Source organism: Ovis canadensis, chromosome 2 (assembly GCF_042477335.2).
Source record: "Ovis canadensis isolate MfBH-ARS-UI-01 breed Bighorn chromosome 2, ARS-UI_OviCan_v2, whole genome shotgun sequence".
Classification (NCBI taxonomy): Eukaryota; Metazoa; Chordata; class Mammalia; order Artiodactyla; family Bovidae; genus Ovis; species Ovis canadensis.
This window is the reverse complement of record NC_091246.1, coordinates 73,646,171-73,667,365: the sequence shown is the minus strand read 5'-3', so window position 1 is coordinate 73,667,365 and position 21,195 is coordinate 73,646,171. Positions and strand designations below refer to the sequence as shown.

At 40.3% G+C, this 21,195-nt stretch overlaps 1 protein-coding gene and 1 long non-coding RNA gene across 2 annotated transcripts in view; one reads left to right on the top strand and one right to left on the bottom strand.

The window, feature by feature from the left end:
* Positions 1 to 2,516, bottom strand: part of LOC138433596 (uncharacterized) — a 73,730-nt gene extending 71,214 nt beyond the window's left edge. Inside the window, exon 1 of the long non-coding RNA XR_011254371.1 lies at positions 2,239 to 2,516. This is a non-coding gene — a long non-coding RNA (uncharacterized lncRNA). The remainder of the gene's footprint in view (positions 1 to 2,238) is intronic.
* Positions 1 to 21,195, top strand: part of AK3 (adenylate kinase 3) — a 467,912-nt gene that overhangs the window by 285,380 nt on the left and 161,337 nt on the right. The gene's annotated exons all lie outside the window — the stretch shown is intronic.

Sequence of the window (21,195 nt, the reverse complement as noted above, 5' to 3'; positions counted from 1 at the left end):
TGGCCAGAAGATAATGTAAATCACCTGAGACCTTTTGTATACAAAATGGTATACAGAAAGAGTCTGGGCTGCGAACGCGACAGAATTTTGTGTTACCCATTGATCTCCATGTTTTATCAAAAGTGTAAAAGACCTTTTGAACAATAAAGGATCGGACCAGTTTCTCGGACCAGTTTCTCGAACTAGTCTCTTGGCCTGGTTTCTTGGGACTCTGGCTCCCCCCGTGTCTTTCTCTCTCTTTCTTCTTCTCTCCCTTTCCCTCTCTCTGCTCTTTACTTTAACTTCAGGCTGAATCTCCACCTGGGGCGCGGAGGCTCGCCAGGTCTACTTACTTGCCCGGGCTGTGAAGACCCGCGCGAAAGGGAGCTTAAGGCGAGGCACCCTTAGATATTCAAGCGGGCGCCGGTGGCCCAACGTAGATGGTGCAAATTCCTTGTCTGGAATTTTATTGGCCTTCCGTGTAAACCAAGCTATTCAGCCCTCTTCCTCCACTTAATCTTCTTACTACACTATAGTTTCTTAATCTAATCTTATATTAATAAGTAAACAAGTCTTTCCACGCCAACGCCGTCCACCCTTCGAATTCCCTGGATCCACCGGGGCTGGACCCGAGCACCTTAAGACACCATGGCCTTGCTGCTGGTTTTGGTTTTGTTGTGGCAGTTCTTCCCTTGTGGTTACTTAGCTCTCAAGAGCCCCAGCACTGACAGGTCACATAGGGGATCACCCCAGCCATTTCTCTCTGTCATCTGGCCTCTGTGAGAGCTATTCCAGTCCATCAGGCATAGTGTCTGAAGCCAGTGGTATCAGGACTCAGGTCTCGTGTTCCAGGACTCTCCTTGGTCCCTTTGCAAATCAGTGCCAGACTTTCTTATCACAATCACCTGAGCCTCAACTCTGACCTAGCCAAGAAGCTCTGTTACACCAACACTGGGCATTCCACTACTAGGTGAGTGATCATAAATGATGTGTCAATGTAACTAGGTAAGCACAGTGAAATGTAAAAGCCTTCTTGGTGCAAAATGTTATTTTTACCTATCAGTTACTCAGTTTAAGGGGGCAGAGGTGGTAGTATGTGATTAGATGGCTATTTAAAGTAAGCAGTAGAAATTCATAATAAATCTAGAAGAATTAAGATTTTACATACAGCTTTACCTTTCTCAGAAGTTTAAAATATTTTATTTCAGAATATTATGTGCCCAGAATCAGCAAGCAAGCAGCAACATTCCTATCTGTTTAGGGGACTTTAGAGATTGAGTAGGAGAAGGCAATGGCACCCCACTCCAGTACTCTTGCCTGGAAAATCCCATGGACAGAGGAGCCAGGTAGGCTGCAGTCCATGGGGTCACTAAGAGTCGATCACGACTGAGCGACTTCACTTTCACTTTTCCTTTCATGCATTGGAGAAGGAAATGGCAACCACTCCAGTGTTCTTGCCTGGAGAATCCCAGGGACAGGGGAGCCTGGTGGGCTGCCGTCTATGGGGTCGCACAGAGTCGGACACAACTGAAGCGACTAAACAGCAGCAGCAGCAGAGATTGAGTACAGCAGATTGGTCATATTTTAGTTTCAAAAGCCCCAGAAAGATAGAGGACTTGATTGGTAATGTTTACTAAGCAGTTACTATATGCCAAGCATTGTCCTAAGTAATTTACATGCATTGTCTCACATGATTAAACAATGCTTTGAGGTGGCTACTATTATAATCTTCACCCTACAGATATGAAAACCAAGATTAAGAAAATTTCCCAATATTATGAGCTACTGAGACATGGAACTGAGAAATGAACACTGGGCCTCTGATTCTGACATCTCTGTGCTCCCTGCTTCCCCTGGGCTTCATCATGGGTTTGGCTGCCAAATTTGGCTTCTAATCCCATTTCTGTGCCTAAAGAGTCACTAAACTTCACTACCTTGTCTATAAAATGGAAGAATGAGGATTCTCTGAGCTAACATTTGCAAAGACCCCAATGCAAGATTATCATTACATGAGAGGGCAGAGTTCATCCCTCATGAGAAGGATTAGAGCGTCAGAAGACCCTTCTGTGGCAGAACTGAGCTCTGTGTCGCCAGCAGTAATGTCCGAGCACATTTGAAGAGGGGCAACGCTGTTACCAGGTATAGTGATGATGTGAGGCCTGAAAAGAATGTGGGCACTTTAGTCACACTCCTGACCTCAGTCCATCAGTGACTTCTGACAAGGAAGTTCAGACACATTGGATTTATTTTAATACTTACCTAGACTCCAGTGTTCTTGCCTGGAGAATCCCGGGGACGAGGGAGCCTGGTGGGCTGCCATCTATGGGGTCGCACAGAGTCGGACACGACTGAAGCGACGCAGCAGCAGCAGCAGCAGCAGCAGCAGCAGCAGCAGCAGCAGACTATTTTTGCCTTTGTCCAAAACTGGTCAAGTTGGGAACACAGGGATTATTTGCTTCTTTCATTGTCATGAAAGTTGTCTCAGTTACTAAAGTTGATTATTTTCTATAGATGCTCTCATGCTTCTTATCACAGTGTCTCAGAATACAAAAGCTCAGAGGCCATTGCATGTCTGGGAAACTCTTCCAAAGCTTGGATTCCCCTTTGAATAACAATACAGCTAGTCTATGAACTATTTACTTATTCTCTCTTCAGTGTGAAATTCTTTCAGTTGCAAGTTTGTTATTAGGTTCTCCATCTATACGGCAGCTGGACACAGACTCACTGCAGGTAGCCACTGCTGGACCTTTGTGCTTATGATGAAGTGTAAATAAGGTAAGAGGAAGAGGGAACAGGTTGAACCCTTAGTCAATGGACTGAGGATTTCAACTAGCTGATGTTTTGTTATCATTTGCCCTGAAAGGTGACTGCAACAGAAGAGAGCTATCTGCTATAGTCTGCCTGTTTAAGAAAGTCCAGTCTCTCTCCATATCTAGTTCATTCTGGGTTGATCAATTAACTGAATATTTATCACCGAGTCCCTATATGCCAGTTAATATTTAAATCCATCATTTGTTAATGATTGCTATTATCGTGTCTGTAATAACTGATTGCTATTATCAAGAAGAGGATGACACTGGGTTGACCACTTAACTGAATATTTATCACCAAGTCCCTATATGCCAGTTCATATTTAAATCCATCATTTGTTAACTGATTGCTATTATCATGTCTATAATAACTGATTGCTATTATCAATGAGAAGAGGATAACAGAGGATGAGATGGTTGGATGGCATCACTGACTTGATGGACATGAGTCTGAGCAAGCTCCAGGAGTTGGTGATGGACAGGGAAGCCTGGCATGCTGCAGTCCATGGGGTTGCAAAGATTGGACATGACTGGGCAACTGAACTGATAATCACATTTACTGTAAATCAACATTAAGTAATTTCCATATATGGGTTTGTTAGTATCTTATTCATTGTTTGTGGAATTGGAGATCAATGGACACCAACCTCTTTTATTTAATTGTAGGTAGTTTCCACTGACCTCTGCTGGATTTTCAGGGTTCTGTTCACAGGACTGCCTCATTTTCCCTTAGACTAGACTTCCCTGCTGACTATCATCATCAAAATGTCAACATACATTGAGTATTTTCCATGCTTGAGATATTGTGTGAAGTGAAGTGAAGTGAAGTCGCTCAGTCCTGTCCGACTCTTTGCGACCCCATGAACTGTAGCCTACCAGGCTTTTCCATCTATGGAATTTTCCAGGCAAGAGTACTGGAGTGGGTTGCCATTTCCTTCTCCAGGGGATCTTCCCGACCCAGGGACTGAACCTGGGTCTCCTGCATTGCAGGCAGACGCTTTACCCTCTGAGCCACCAGGGAAGCAATAACACATGGATACTTCACATGAATGACCTCACTCAATTCTATAGTTTTATCATTACTATTTCCATTTTACAGTTGAGGAAGTTGAGTCATAGAGAAGCTTCTTACCCACAGATCACAAAACTAGAGAGGGTTGCAGCTGGAATCTACACCTGTGTCTGTGTGACTCCAAATACTGAGCCTTCAAGAGCTCCATATTTATACTTCTCTCTGACTAGGATCTGGAAAAAAAAACCAAAAACTTCATTTCTACCAGTTTCCCTAAAATGGTGGCCCAACGAATGGCTCTCTCTTCGGGCAGGTTACAGTTCATTCACCAAATTATAAGAACATAAATTTCGTCTAAAGTGAATGATAATGACCTGAATGTTGTGACTAAGCAACTGTCTAAATCAGTTTCAGGAAAAACTGAGCTGCTTTGTAAGGGAAAACAGTTGGTGTAAGGAAACATGGGTCTCTCCTGTTTTATTCTTTTCTGTGTGCCATTAGGTAAGTCACTTAGCTTCTCTGTGCTTCTGTTTCTAGAGTTGGACTGGATATGTTTAAGGCAGTGTTTTTTAAACTGTATCTTACAAGCCGTTAGTGGAAGATGAAATCAATTTAGTGAACCACAATCATTATATTTTAAAAAATCAAACAGGATAGAAGAGTAGAGCATTAATATATTTACAGTATTAAAATTGTGGAAAATAAAAAAGTTACTCACATGTGGTAAGGTAAGTATTTTTGATCAACCTTTTGTTGCCAGCATGTGGGGTGGCAGGTATATGTGTATGTGTTAGAACACAATGTAAAATATATTTCTTACAGAGTTTGAATAACTTTGTTATTCAAAATAAATCTGAATAACAATTGACTATGGTTTTCCCTACCTCAAATTGAAGGACTCCATCCAATAGTTATACTTTAGTAACACTCAAATTTGCAGATTATAAGTCACTATACCAGACCACCTGACCTGCCTCTTGAGAAACCTTTAACCAGGTCAGGAAGCAACAGTTAGAACTGGACATGGAACAACAGACTGGTTCCAAATAGGAAAAGGAATACGTCAAGGCTGTATATTGTCACCCTGCTTATTTAACTTCTATGCAGAGTACATCATGAGAAACACTGGGCTGGAAGAAGCACAAGGTACAATCAAAATTGCCGAGAGAAATATCAATAATCTCAGATATGCAGATGACACCACCCTTACGGCAGAAAGTGAAGAGGAGAGTGAAAAAGTTGGCTTAAAGCTTAACATTCAGAAAACAAAGATCATGGCATCTGATCCCATCACTTCATGGGAAATAAATGGGGAAACAGTGGAAACAGTGTCAGACTTTATTTTGGGGGGCTCCAAAATTAATGCAGATGGTGACTGCAGCCATGAAATTAAAAGACGCTTACTCCTTGGAAGGAAAGTTATGACCAACCTAGATAGCATATTCAAAAGCAGACACATTACTTTGCCAACAAAGGTCCATCTAGTCAAGGCCATGGTTTTTCCACTGGTCATGTATAGATGTAAGAGTTGTACTGTGAAGAAAGCTGAGTGCCGAAGAATTGATGTTTTTAAACTGTGGTGTTGGAGAAGACTCTTGAGAGTTGCTTGGACTGCAAGGAGATCCAATCAGTCCATTCTAAAAGAGATCAGTCCTGCCAATAATCTATATTGACACTAAACAATATAGATTTTTTAAAAAACTTTATATCAATGAAACTATACAACATATACTATTCTGTATCTAGCTTTCTTCGCTCAACATCCTGTTTCTGAAATTTATTTTGGCACTATATTTTGGTTTGTTTATTCTTTCCAATTAAGGGCCATTACAAACAGTGCTGCAATGAATTCTTATATATCTGTTGGTACCCATGTATATATAGTCCATTCTAAAGGAGATCAGTCCTGGGTGTTCTTTGGAAGGAATGATGCTAAAGCTGAAACCCCAATACTTTGGCCACCTCATGCGAAGAGTTGACTCATTGGAAAAGACTCTGATGCTGGGAGGGATTGGGGGCAGGAGGAGAAGGGGACGACAGGGGATGAGATGGCCAGATGGCATCACCGACTCGATGGACATGAGTTTGGGTGAACTCCGGGAGTTGGTGATGGATAGGGAGGCCTGGCGTACTGCAATTCATGGGGTTGCAAAGAGTCGGACACGACTGAGCGACTGAACTGAACTGAACTGAACACATGTATATGCATTTCTGCTGTGTCCTTGAAAGTGTGCTAGTCACTCAGTCGTGTCTGACCCTCTGTAATCCCATGGACTATAGCCATCAGGCTCCTCTGTCCATGGAATTCTCCTGGAGTGGATAGCCATTCCCTTCTCCAGAGGATCTTCCCAATCCAGGGATCGAACCTGGGTATCCCACATTGCAGGCAGATTCTTTACAGTCTGAGCCACCAGGGAAGCCCACATTTCTGTTAAGTAAATATTAATATATAGAAATGAAATTGCTGGGTCTGGGGCGAGAGTTCTCACAAGACGGTGACCATGCTGGCACCTTGATCTCAAACTTCCGGTCAACAGAACTTCGAGAAAAGAAATTTCTGTTGTTTAAGCCACCCATTTTTGTGGCATTTCATTATAGCAGCCCAAGCCTATAGGGTTTGAATGTCATTTTAATAATTTAATTAGGTTCTAAAAGATAACTGAGAGTTAACTTTCAGAAGGATAACTTAGCCAACTATTTCAAAGCATTTGTTTACTTATTTCCAGCGAAAAACCATTTCATTTCTGTCTTCATCCAAGAGACAATTCTTCAAAGGTAGGGTTAGGTCAGTCCAAATGCATAGTTTCAGTACCCAGCTTTGGCAATAATGGTGGTTGACGTAGGCTACAGCTCCCGCAAATGAATGATTCTATACATAAAAACTGAAAATGATGAATAAACAAGCTTATGACTCAAATACTAGAGGGCGATTTCAAAACAATACTGACAGTATAATGTGCTTTTTTTTTTTACAATAGGTCTAATTACCTATCTATATAGATCTATATGCTCATACCTAAAACAGGAAAAGAAAAGGCCTAAAGGGAAAACAGAGTCTCGTATATGTCAATAGGACTGGAAACTGGTTAACCCTTTGTAGAAGGCAATTTGAACAACAGCTTTCAAATTTTAAATGCATGTGCTCTTTGACCCAGTAACTCTAATCCAAGGATTATTCTTACAGATGTATTAATACATGAACCCAATCACAAATGTTCAAAGATGTCAACTGCAGCTTTGCTAGCAATATTTTTTAAAAATGAATATGTATTCCTTCTTTTAAATTGTATTAATTTTTCATGCATTGTTTTTTAATTAGAAAACAGAATAAATACCATTTTTAATGAAATAAATAAACCCAACAGCTTCCCCTTCAAAAGCCTAGAAATTAGAGATACTCTGGGAAAGCATCTACCTTTGGAACTGGCTAGTGATCTTTAATAATTTATAATGACACTTTACTTATAATAAGCCATTTAAAATATGTGATCATTCAGAGATGGCATGTGATTCTTAGGTTATGAAAACTGATATAACTTCTCTCAGTTTTCTACCTCACAATAGTAAAGTGAATCTAATCTTAAATTAGTAGCCTTTTTAAGCAGTTATTCAAATTAAAAAGAGTATTCATTTTCAAATGAGTGTTACATTATGCTGATGGTATGAACTGCATACTTTTCCTTAATTTACTAATATTTATTAAGTAATGAATCTTAATCCCAACACCATTATTATTGTTGAATAATAATTATGAATAGACTATTTTTATAAATTACATGAATAGACTTTTTTCCAAGAGATGTACATATAGTTATTAATTAGACAACCCCATTATATTATGAAATCACCTGTGGAGAAGTGTGTTAAGAACTAGAAAATAAAGAGCTTATGATTCCAGCACTTATTTGCTTTGCCTCAGGGTCTGGAGCTCAGTCAGAAACACCCATGAGATTTTTTGACTTCTGAGTTAGGCAACTCCAACTCCAAAAGTTGATATTAGGCTCCAACTTTTCCTTGGAGCCCATATGAGTGAACTTTGTCAGGTGATGGGTTTGCCAGTCTAGCTCTCAGCAGAGTTCCAGTCTGCATGTAGAGAAGCATAGGGTGCTTTGAACAGAATTTCCTAATGAGGAAATTGCTGCACATTCTGCCATGTGGTTATTTGAAGGATGAAGCAATGACATCCTCCAAAGTGGCATCTCCTTTTTTTCCCCCTTTTTAACTTAGAAATTGCCCTTAGGGCTGTTAAGAGTGGATTTCCCAAATATAGAAAGCAATCTAAAGTGACAAATAATTGGAAATTTTGAAATTTTTCTTTTTTGTGGTCAGTAATCCCAACAGCTTTCTTCCCATTGGGGAGCCACTCATAACTCCTGAGTATTCATTCATTCACTGGAATGTATCAGATTTGGAAATTCCCAACTGCCGTTCCTGTCAGGGATCCATTTCTTCACCATGCCAAGTCTTCTTAACTACAGAAGTCTGCGTTTAGAAGTGGGAAAGTTTTCTATTTCTTTTACACTTCAGGAGCAATAAGTCAAATACTTTGAAGAATGACTATCATCAGAAGATGATGAAGGAGTGGATGCCTTTTAGTATTACCTAATGAGATGTTCTGAACTCTTCAGCAATAGCAGGATTGTACTAAAAAAACATTTCCTTCCCATAAAATTTTAAACTAATATTAGCTGGCTTACATTAGCAATTATCTAAACTTCTGTCTCTATATCCAACTCTACTCAACCTGTAAGGTTAACCATATCCGTCTGCTGCTGCTGCTGCTGGTTACTTGCTGGAAAAAGAGAAAGAAGAAATGGCCAATTAATTACCAAGTGACTGAGAGCTACTATTTGGGTTCAATTCTCTTTCATCTTTCAGGTATGAAATCCATCCTATTTCATCCCCAGAAAAAGGAAGCAGGCTTTTTGCAGAGTTCTTTGGCAGGACTGGGGAGGTATCTTGTACTGTTGGATTAGCTGAGGGGGTTCCATGTGGGCAGTCAAGCAGCATGATTTAAATGACAGGGACTGAAAGAAATAGAGGAAGAAGGGTGAGAGGAGGCTGCTGGGCAGTCGTGGGCTGGATGTTGGCTGTTTTTTCTTGTTACATTCTGACAAGCAGTGAGGCTGAATCCCTGCTCACCAACACTATGTAGTCCTTTACAGTTTACCAAGAGCTTCTATATACAATAACTCATCTGGCTTCCTCAATACTCCTGTGTTTTAGAAATGGCCAGTATACATAGTAGATACTATTTTATATCATACTCCATTAAATTTCCAGGCTTTAGGTCAAACTACTGGGATTCAAATATTAATTCAGTTAGTTTCTGGCTGTGTGACTTTAAGTTATGTGAAGTAAAATATTATGCCAGCCACAGTAGGACAAATACTGCATGATTAGTTGTGTGAGGCATTGAAAACAGTCAATTTCATAGAACCATAGAATCAACTGGTAGTTGCCAGAGGCTAAGGAGAGGAGGAAATGGGAAGATGATCATCGGTGGGTATAAAGTTTCAGTTAAACAAGATAAATAAATCCTAGAGATCTACTATACAACATTTTATCTAAGGTAACAAACTGTATCATAAAATTAAAACTTCAAGAGGGTGGATCTCATGCTAAATGTTCTTACCACAATAAAATAAACTATGAGAAAGATGAGAATATAAAACATAATACTGTTAAAGCAAATATGAGTGAATGTATCATCTTAGGGAGGAAAAGAACTTCCTAGGCATGATAGCAAAGACAGAAACCATACGAACATTACGAGTAAGAGCTAACATCTATTGAGGTCTTACTATGTGCTAGCCATGTACTGAGGACTTGAATTACCTTATTTAATCCTCAATCCTTTAATCCTTTAGCTACAGTTCAAGCTGGTTTTAGAAAAGGCAGAGGAACCAGAGATCAAATTGCCAACATCCGCTGGATCGTCAAAAAAGCAAGAGAGTTCCAGAAAAACATCTTTTTCTGCTTTATTGACTATGCCAAAGCCTTTGACTGTGTGGATCACAATAAACTGTGGAAAATTCTGGAAGAGATGGGAATACCAGACCACTTGATGTGCCTCTTGAGAAACCTATATGCAGGTCAGGAAGCAACAGTTAGAACTGGACATGGAATAACAGACTGGTTCCAAATAGGAAAAGGAGTACATCAAGGCTGTATATTGTCACCCTGCTTATTTAACTTCTATGCAGAGTACATCAAGAGAAACATTGGGCTGGATGCAGCACAAGCTGGAATCAAGACTGCCGGGAGAAATATCAATAACCTCAGATATGCAGATGACACCACCCTTATGGCAGAAAGTGAAGAGGAACTAATAAGCCTCTTGATGAAAGTGAAAGAGGAGAGTGAAAAAGTTGGCTTAAAGCTCAACATTCAGAAAACGAAGATCATGGCATCTGGTCCCATCACTTCATGGGAAATAGATGGGGAAACAGTGGAAACAGTTGTCAGACTTTATTTTTGGGGTCTCCAAAATCACTGCAGATGGTGACTGCAGCCATGAAATTAAAAGACGCTTACTCCTTGGAAGGAAAGTTATGACCAACCTAGATAGCATATTCAAAAGCAGAGACACTACTTTGCCAACAAAGGTCCGTCTAGTCAAGGCCATGGTTTTTCCACTGGTCATATATGGATGTGAGAGTTGGACTGTGAAGAAGGCTGAGCGCCGAAGAATTGATGCTTTTGAACTGTGGTGTTGGAGAAGACTCTTGAGAGTCCCTTGGACTGCATGGAGATCCAACCAGTCCATTCTAAAGGAGATCAGTCCTGGGTGTTCTTTGGAAGGAGTGATGCTAAAGCTGAAACTCCAGTACTTTGGCCACCTGATGCAAAGAGTTGACTCATTGGAAAAGACTCTGATGCTGGGAGGGATTGCGGGCAGGAAGAGAGGGGGAACTACAGAGGATGAGATGGCTGATGGCATCACTGACTCGATGGACATGAGTTTGAGGTCACAAAGAGTTGGACACAACTAAGCGACTGAACTGAACTGAATCCTCAAATCAATCCTGTGAATTATGTATGATTGTTATCACCCTATCATGAATAAGAAAAACAAAGCACAGGAAAGTGAATACTGATGATTGTCTTGCCAGAATCCATTCTCTCCTTCATCGTTTCTAAGTGAATTTCAATTTTGTTCAGGTTTGTATCACTTCCTCATGAATAACTTATGACCTGAGAAGTGAATTAATTAGTATAAGCCAATCAGTGATTGGTTCAGGAATGAGTACATGATTGACTGATATTTGCTATATCTTCAAGTTAACTGACTCTTCTGCCATCTCTAATCTGCTGATAATATTTCCAGTACATTTTTATTTAAGATATTACATTTTTTAGTTCTAGCAGTTCCATTTTGTTTTATAATTTCTATTTTTCTACTGAGATTTTTCTATTTGTTCTTCTATAATGAGAATATTTTAATTTCTACCTGTTGTTATAATAGCTATAATAGCTACTTTTAAATATGTATTTTCCAAATCTAATATCTGAGTTATTTGACGGTTAGTCTCCATTGATTCTCTTTTTTTTCTTGAGTATGTAATAAGGTTTTCCTATGTGGCTAAAAATCTTGGATTTTAGGGACTTCCCTGGTGGTCCAATGGCTAACACTCAGTGCTCCCAATGCAGGGGACCTGGGTTCAATTCCTGGTCAGGGAACAAGATTCTACATGCCCCAGCTAAGAGTTTGTCACAATGAAGACCGAAGATCCCACGTGCTGCAACTAAGAGTGCAGTCAAACAAATTAATCTTTTATTTGGATTTTATATGGACATTAAGAACACTGTAGAGTTTCTTGATTCAGCTATATTCCTCTGAATTTTATTGATTTATTTTCTCAATTAACTTAGCTGAGTGAACATCATTCAGTCATGTCCGACTCTTTGCAACCCCATGGACTACATAGTCCATGGAATTCTCCAGGCCAGACTAATACAGTGGCTAGCCTTTCCCTTCTCCAGGGGATCTTCCCAACCCAGGGATCAAATCCAGGTCTCCCACATTGCAGGCGGATTCTTTACCAGCTGAGCCACAGGGAAGCCCAAGAATACTAGAGTGGGTAGCCTATCCCTTCTCCAGGAGATCTGAGCCAGGAATCGAACCAGGGGGCAGATTCTTTACCAACTGAGCTATCAGGGAAGCTCTTAACTTAGATGAACTTCGTGTCAAATCTGCCTCTCCTTCACTGAACTATAGCTAAAGTCTATATTCAGTACTCCTGGCTTCAGCTTATCTGTTTGGAATCTACCTCAAGTGAAAATAGTTGGTTGGATATGTATATTTAGATCTCAGGAGTGAGATTTGGAGTGGAGATGAAATGTTGAGAGGAATAAGCATTTAGATGACAGATGAAGGCGCTGGAGTAGATAAAATCACTCAAGCATAAAGTAAGAAGAAAAGAGGGGTGTAATGGTTTGTTTCACAGCAACAACCAATTCTCCAACTCTTCAGACACCAACTGGGTGTCCAGTGATTCAATTCAATGCTGACACTAAATACCCAGAGTTAACAGCTTTTAAAGGCTCAATCTGCCCCCACTTCAGACACTAATTAGAGTCCCAGGCCTCTCCTACTTCTGACCAACTTGCTATAAATTGGTGATTCCTACTGAACTCCTCCTTAGGTTTGATAATTTACTACAAGGGCTCACAGAACTCAGGAAAGCACCTCATTTACTATTACTAGTTTATTGTAAAGAATATTATAGAGCATACAAACAGATAGCCAGATGAAAAGATTAAATAGGTCGAGGTCCAGAAGAGCTCCTAGTACAGGAGTTTCTGTTCCCAGGGAGCTGGTGTGTGCCACCCTCCTGGCACATGGATGTGTTCCAACCTGGAATTGCTCCAAATCCCATAGTTGAGGGGCTTTTGTAGAGGTTTCATTAAATAGGCACAATTGACTTGATCACCTTTGGCCACTGGTGATTAACTCAACCGCTTTCCTCTCCTCTTCTGGATGGTCAGAGAGAGGTGGGGAGAGGCTGAAAGTTCCAATCCTCTAAACATGTTTTGGTCTTTCTGGCAACAAATTTCCATTCTGAAGCTATTGAGAGGGTAACAGGCAGGACAGCCAGGGGTCTCCAAATGGAGGAAATAGGCTGCAAGTATCAGACATTTTTATCTCTCTTAAGAGGCAGGAGGAAACAAACTAGTGATTTATTTTTCTTCTCTATATAAATTTAAAAGGAGTTTTCTCTTAAAATACTGTGTAGCCATAATGACACCTGGTTTCACCTGAAGTTAACTATTCTCAAACCTTGAGTTAACCAGTGCATTTTTCTTAAGGAAATGTTTGTCTTAAGCTATGTTAATGTACTATGCATTTACCCCAAACTCTGTCTTCAAGTCAGTTTCACCTAATGGCTTAGAACCTACTTGACAAACCAGTATGTTATACTCAGACATTATTCCCCTAATCTATGTAAAGGAAACTGTTTGTATGGTAATCTACCCTTCTACAAGATTCAAGTCAATCGTTTTATGGCCCAGGATGAATCATCTGGTGCCAAGATTATCCCAAAATGCATTTTATGGATGGGGGGCTTGGTGCCATTCTGAGTTTTAAGACATTCCTTTCTTTCATTAACAGAAGGCTAGTGACTATGTAACATCCAGCTGAAGACTAGCAGGGGGGTACTCTTTCTGCCCCCTTCTGATGCCTATGTCAGAGGCTTTCTCTATCTCCTTTATATTTTAATAAAACTATTACACAAAAGCCCTGAGCGTTCAAGCCTCGTCTCTGGCCCTGGATTGAATTCTTCTCCTCCGGAGGCCAAGAATCCCGGGGTCTTTTCTTTCAGCAACAACCTTTCCTATCTAGAGGCCCCCAGCCACCAGTCATCACATTAGCATGCAAAGACACTCATCCCTCTGTAGAAGTTCTTGTGCCAGGAACCAAAGACAAAAACCATATAAATATTTATTATACCACAATATGACAACCCATGTTCATGAACTGCAAAATGTAGTCATCATTAAGGCATCAGCCCTCCTCAAACTAGTCAAGAGATTCAATGCAATCTCAATCAAATTCCTACCAGGCTTATTTTTGTAGAAATTGTCTATCTAATTTCACAATATATACACAAATGAAAAAAAAATTCTAGAAAAGCCAAGATAATCTTGAAAGGGAAAAAAAAGCAAAACAAAGTTGGAGGACTACAACTACCAAATTTCAAACTTACTTAAAAAGCAACAGAAATACATTCTACCTGCTGATTTCCCTTACATGCAATTGAGACCAATATACCTGTTCCCCATAATACCAAGATGTCTTATACGCAGTGAAAGGACAGCAAATAGACATGTGCTAAACGCAAAGCCTTCCTACAGATACAAACTGACTATACACCTTAGTGTCATCATTTGGTCATACTGTCCACAGTAGAGACACAGCCAACGCAATAAGAAAGCTCCTGATCTCAGAAAATGATTGGCCTACCACAGACTGACTTTCGATTCTGTTTACCTTGATCCAGTATTTCCTCAAATGTATTATTTTTACAACCGTGCATCACAGGGAGGGAGGAAGAGAGGAAGGAAGGAGGGAAGACAGGTAAAATTTAACCAAATAAATTTGGGGATTGCTGATTTTAACAAACTTTAATTTTATTTGTTGCAAGACTTTCCAGAAACTTTAATATGCTAATGTGTATTACAAGACTATAAGATCCCAGACACTGGAATTTTGTGTTTGAAACATTTTTTAAAATTAACTAGTGTTCAGTGGAACAACATACTATGAGAAATGCTATCTCAGGCCAATGCAGAAAGGCTACAAATATAAATTTATTATTTTTCTCTGAAAAGAGAAAAGAACTATACTTCAAGCTTATTAGGGGAACCCTTATATTTTATTTTCTTAGGCTCCAAAATCACTGCAGAAGGTGACTGCACCCATAAAATTAAAGGACATTTGCTCCTTGGAAGAAAGACATTTGCTCCTTGGAAGAAAAGTTATGACCAACCTAGATAGCATATTGAACAGCAGAGACATTACTTTGACGACAAAGCTCCGTCTAGTCAAAGCTATGGTTTTTCAATATGGATGTGAGACTTGGACCATAAAGAAAACTCAGTGCCGAATAATTGATGCTTTTGAACTGTGGTGTTGAGAAGACTCTTGAGAGTCCCTTGGACTGCAAGATCCTCACACTAGTCAATCCTAAAGGAAATAGGATTTCCTTTAGGAAATCCTGAATATTCATTGGGAGGACTGATGCTAAAGTTGAAACTCCAATACTTTAACCATCTGTTGCAAAGAACTGACTCATTGGAAAAGACCCTGATGCTGGGAAAGATTGAAGGCAGGAGAAGGGGATGACAGAGGATGAGATAGTTGGATGGCATCATTGACTTGATGGACACAAGTTTGAGCAAGCTCCAGGAGTTGGCGATGGACAGGGAAGCCTGGCACGCTGCAGTCCACGGGGTTGCAAAGAGTCAGACACGACTGAGCAACTGAACTATATTTTAAGGGATATGAAGCATCTACTTTGGAACAAAAGAACGATTAGGAGGTTGAAAATGTGCTCTTTTATAAACAGCTGTGTGACCTTGGGTTAACTATCACTTTAATCCTTTCTAATCCAATTTCTCTCCTATAGCTACAAAAGCAGAAATCCCCTGGTCACAGAGGTCTTTGCAGTAGCCAAATATAAATATATTTGAGTAACACAGAATTAAAGAGGATACAAATGTCAGGATGGAAAACCCCAGATTGTCCAGTTAGAAATTCCCTCCAATTTATCCCCGTTTTTGTTCTCTGAGTAGTGACCACAGTTTGATGTTAGGCTTGGTTCCAGTGTCCCCACAGGCAGAGCGATTTCAAAGGTGCACATTGTTGGGCAAGGCCATCATGGATGTCAGTGATGGGTCCACTTTGTAGGCCTTCCCACTTATGGCTAAGTTTATTCAAATGTTCCTTCCCCACCCAGGCCTGTGGTAACAACTGAGTGGAAAGAGGCAGGGAGTGATCTTTAAAGAACATGAAGTTATAAAAATGCAGAATAATCCAAATGATCAACTCCAGGGGGCAGGGAGTGTAGTTTGAAAAAAGACTGAAGAGTTTTGGTGAGAATACGTGCTCCAAAACATCTTTCACCATTTTTTTTTTTTCATTTGTATCTTGTTACAGTGAATTTCACTAATTAGAGACTGATTTACTATACGTTGACTTTAGAAAATTGGAAATACCTTTAGGAGGGTTAAAGAACCAAGAAGCATTCATCTGGGGTGTGAATTTCCTCAATCAGGCCACTTTCCTCTTAATATCTGAAGTTATTTGTACTCAGGGAACAGGACTATGATTGGCATTAAGAGAATCTGGTGGCAAGAGAGTTACTGTACTTGGGGGAGGGCCTGGTGGGGAACAGGCACAGAGAAAGCATTCGTAAATGGCAGAAAAGTGAAAAAGTGGAAGTATGAAAATAGAAGATGTTAATGATAACTTATTGAATTCCAAATGACTCCAAAGGCCTATCCTTTTTCCATTTCTTTTTTCTTCCTTTGCTGTATGCTCTCCTGCTCAAAGGAACTAGGAAAGCTGAGACTACTGTTAAACTACATCATAGATGAATTTGTTTTTTATATGTTAGTAGACTATAAGCTAAAAACCACCTATTATTGTGATGGCCAAATATCTTCCAAATTCCACAGGGCCTCCTTATAAGAGAAACTGTTTGGGCTATAACTTGTTCATGACTTGGAAGTTTCCAATAATATCTAGTCAATAAATATTTACTGGGTACCTCTTGTGAGCAGGTATTGCTAGGTTCTGAAGTTACAGTGGAGACTGAGAGACAGCATCTCTGTTTTCACAAAACTTAATCATCATGTTTATATTTCAAAGGTCATTCATGTGCAGAACGTGGGTTGGAGGAAAACAACATTGTAGCCAGAAGATCATCTTGGAATCAATTTCAGAAATGTAAGGAAGGAGGAAGTCTATAATCTTCACTGAACATTTCTGAGTGGAAGGGCATTAGAAAGACTTTTTGTTGTTGTTGTTCTTTTGTATTTTCAGCAGAACTTGTATTTTGATTAGTAGAATAATGGGGACTCTTTGCCTCTTTGTAGGTTTATAACTGGTTTGGTTTTAATATTCTACACCAACATCTGCTAATCTTTGGCTGAGGAATGGACAGAGAGAGCCCTCAGGCAGAACATTCAGGTGCTGGCAGTTTGAAGTTCTATCCTGCATTGAAGTGATAAGGGTAAGATGGTATGGTTAGGGCACACGTATCTACTGTCCCCTATTGGGGCAGGCAGTGACTTTGAGATTCCCCCTACAAGTTCTGGGAAGATCATGGAAGCAAGGACATTGTCTTAGCCTTGTCCACTTAGACACCTCTCTCAGCCATTTCCAATCAACTGTCTGGGTGTATATCACATGATCTGGTGACCCACATTTTGAGAAACACATCTCCAGTCCTTTGCATAGCATTGGTTGAAATAAACCATCAACATTGATTTAAATGGTAGACATACAGTTTGTTTATGGAACAAGTTTGTTTTCATATTCTTTATCATGTCTGTCTTCATTTCACACTTTTACAAGTCTGGCTTCTCAGACTTAGAGGTTAGTGAACAAATCAGTGGGTACCAGTAGGGAGGGGGAAGATGGGAGTGGAAAAATAGGGAAAGGAGAGTAACAGGCAAAAACTATTAGGTATAAAATAAGCTACAAGAGGGACTTCCCTGGCAGTCCAGTGGATAAGGCTCTGCACTTCCACTGCAGGGGGCATAGGTTTGATTCCTGGTCAGGGAACTAAGATCCCACATCCCACATTCCATGTGGTATAGGAAAAATAATTTTTTAAATTAATTCATTAGGCTACAAGGATATACTGTATGAGCGGGGAATATAGTGAATATTTTATAATAACCATAAATGGGGTAAAACCTTTAAAATTGTGAATAACTATATTATACACCTGTAACTTATATAATATTGTACACCAACTATACTTCAATTAAAAAAAGAAATCTGGCTTCCTTTAGTGTATTATCATTTAGCCATCCTTCCTATAGGTTCTAACACTTTAGAGTATCAGAGATACTTTGATTCAATTTAGAAAATATTCCTGAGCACCTACCTTGTGTAAAACTCTTCCTTGAGTGCTGTGGGGGCCACAAAGATTACCAGGAAGAATGCTGGTCCTTCCTTCATAGCATATTTCTTTTAACCTATTCTGATTTTATTGAAATTTCTTTAATCTTCTCTTATTAATTCCCTAGTTCTACCCTCTCTAGCTCCCTACTGCCTCTGAAATATAAACTTCCAGGCTATGATAGACTGTTACACTAACAGTCCCTGAAGAATCACACCATTACTAGGATAGCCCCCTCCCACACTGATTCTGAGTTTGGCCATGCGACTTAGTTTTAGCCAGTGGACATTATTGAACACAGTATAAACACAGACTTGATAAGTGCTTGTGCATTTCAATATAGTCTTTTGGAACAGTGCCACTGCCACATGGGGAAGTCTGGTTCAGACTCCTTAAGGACGAAAGCTCCTGGAGAGAGAAGTCCAGCTGAGCCTAGCACCTAGTGGTCCTCCCAAGAGAATGGAGCCATAAGAGAGCCCAGGCAAGATCAACAGAAGAACCTCCCAGCTTTGCCACAGAATCATAAAAAATAACTATTGTTTAAGCCAAAGATTTGGTTGTTTTGTTATGCAGCAATTGGTAGTTGAAACACATGCCTTATTTTCAAGGCCGTTCTCTGACTCTGTCATGGAAGAATTCCATTTCAGTCCTAAAGGTCTCCAGCCAACTTTCCAAGCTGCTATACTGAGGTCTATTCCGCAAGAAGGAAGAGCCTGGGCTCTGGGATCAAGTGTTTCTTGGCTATGGGGCTTTGGACAATTTACTTAACCTTTCTAAGCATCAGTTTTTCTGCATTAGAGCAATGTTTCTTAAAATGTAGTCTACTTGCATCAGAAATACTAAGCGCTTCTATTAAATTAAAAAAAAAAAAGTCTTGGGATTTCCCTGGTGGTCCAGTGGCAAAGACTCCATGTTCCTACTGCAGGGGGCCCAGGTTGGATCCCTGGTCAGGCAACTATTAATAGACTCCACATTCCCCAACTAAGACCTAGCACAGTCAAATAGAGAAAATAAATAATTATTTTTAAAAAAATAGTCTTAAGCAGCTACTTTTATAATATCTGGAACAATGGCTATTAAGACAGCTGGAACAATTGCTTATAGCTGGAAACAATGTCAACATATATTAACTGGTGAAAGCCTATGATACATTCATATAATGGAATACTCCTCAGCACTAAAAATGACAGAACTACTGATACATACATGATTGACTCTCTCAAATATAATTTTGAGCAAAAGGAGCCAGACACAGAAGAATATATATTACACAGTTTTATTAATACCTATTTTAAGTCTCAGAACAGGTAATACTGATTTGTGATTATCAGATGAAATAAACTAATGAAATCAGAGTAGTGATCACCTCTGACTGGGAGGTGGGAAGGACTGGCTGAAAAGAGGAACAAGGGGACAAGATGTCATGATGGAAATCTGAATCTTGATTTGGGTGTAGGTAACAAAAATTCAGGTATCTGTCAAAATATTAAACTGTACACTTAAAACCTCTGCATTTTCATATGAAAATTAGACTTCAATTTAAAAAATGGATTGCAGAAATCATGCAGATTTGGGCCTGCTTTATGGGCTGAATGGGCTTCCCTGGTGGCTTCAATAGTAAAGAATCTGCCTGCAATGCAGGAGACCTCGGTTCGATCCCTGAGTCAGGAAGATCCCCTGGGGAAGAGAATGGCAATGGCAGCCCACTCCAGCCAGTACTCTTGCCTGGAGAATTCCATGAACAGAGGAGCCTGGCTGGCTACAGTCCATGGGGTCGAAAAGAGACGGGCACAACTGAAAGACTTTCACTTTCACTATTGGCTGAATGTTTAAATGGCTTTCTCAAACTTATTTCATCTCTTCTATGGAGAAGTTGGAAAGCTGAGAATATATTTCCCTGGTATCCTCAAAGTTAGGCTTCTGGGTGTGAATTAGTTGTGTCAGTTAGGTGTATTCATGAGAGATTTGGGAAGTGGAAAGAAGGTAACTCTATTTTGCCATCTTTCCACGGAGCTTCAGGCCAATAAGTGGGCTCCGACAAATGCTGGCAGGGGCCAGACTCCACACTCTACTGTGGCTGGTTAAGGACAACAGTGAGAGCCTAACAAACAATAGGGGCAGACTGACAGGTCAGCAGACCTCTAGATCTCAGCTACACTGGAATGACCTTGAGTCCAAAAGCCAAGTGGCTTCCTCTTCTCCAGCCCTTTCAGTGATTTTGTAAAGTCTTCATTCCTTATCCTAAATCTCCTTCTGCTTGATACACCTGGAGGAGTATTTGCTTCCTGCACTTGAGACAGGCTAGGACCTGGGACCCTTTGTTGCAGTGCTGCAATGCTTGTACCTGGACAATTCTTCCTCAGCAACAAAATACAAAGCAACTACATGGGACTAAAAATACCTGCATGCAGCTGGGGCAAATTCTGGATAAAAGATACAGAGACTAAAAAAAAAAAAAAAACCAACTGCCACTTTTGAAGAGCAGGGAACAAAAGCAGGATACAGCGGATGCCCCCTATACACATCACCTAAGGGGTGGGCAAACACCTAAGCCACCTCTCTGGCCTGACCCCTGGACACATCTCTACCTTCAACCCAAACAAGGAATAACCTCCAAGCTTGCCCTACTCAGGGAGAGAGCAAACAAGGGAACCTGTTTGTTCTTATTTCCCCTGCCATAGTAGGGGCCCCAATAAAGCCTGGCCTGAATTTCTTAGGGCCCCAGAAAAGCCTGGCCTGAATTTCTTGTCTGGCCTCTGATCCTTCTCTTAAGGCGGCCAAGAACCCTGGTCAGTAACACACTGAACCCTACTACAGAGCCCTCCACAACCCAGACCTAATAAAGTAATGATGGAACCTAGTGATTCTATCACAGGGAGTGACTGAGGCTCACATGAGATCTTACAGTTTAAAAGAAGGCATGTGACAGAGTATATGCTCAGAGAGTCAAGTAGCAACTAATTATTGGGGTTACTGAGTTAAATTATTGAGATTGTTTAAGTGAGTGAAAGTCACTCAGTCATGTCCAACTCTTTGCAACCCCATGGAGTGTATAGTTCATGGAATTCTCCAGGCCAGAATACCAGAGTGGGTAGCCTTTCCCTTCTCCAGGGGATCTTCCCAACCCAGGGATCAAACCCAGGTCTCCTTACTGGACAAGAAAAAAATTTAAGAATAAATGGAAGCCTAGGTGCGTGGTGCAAACACATACTTCTTTTTGAAACAGGGCAACCAAACTCATTCTTCCCTGCCTAAA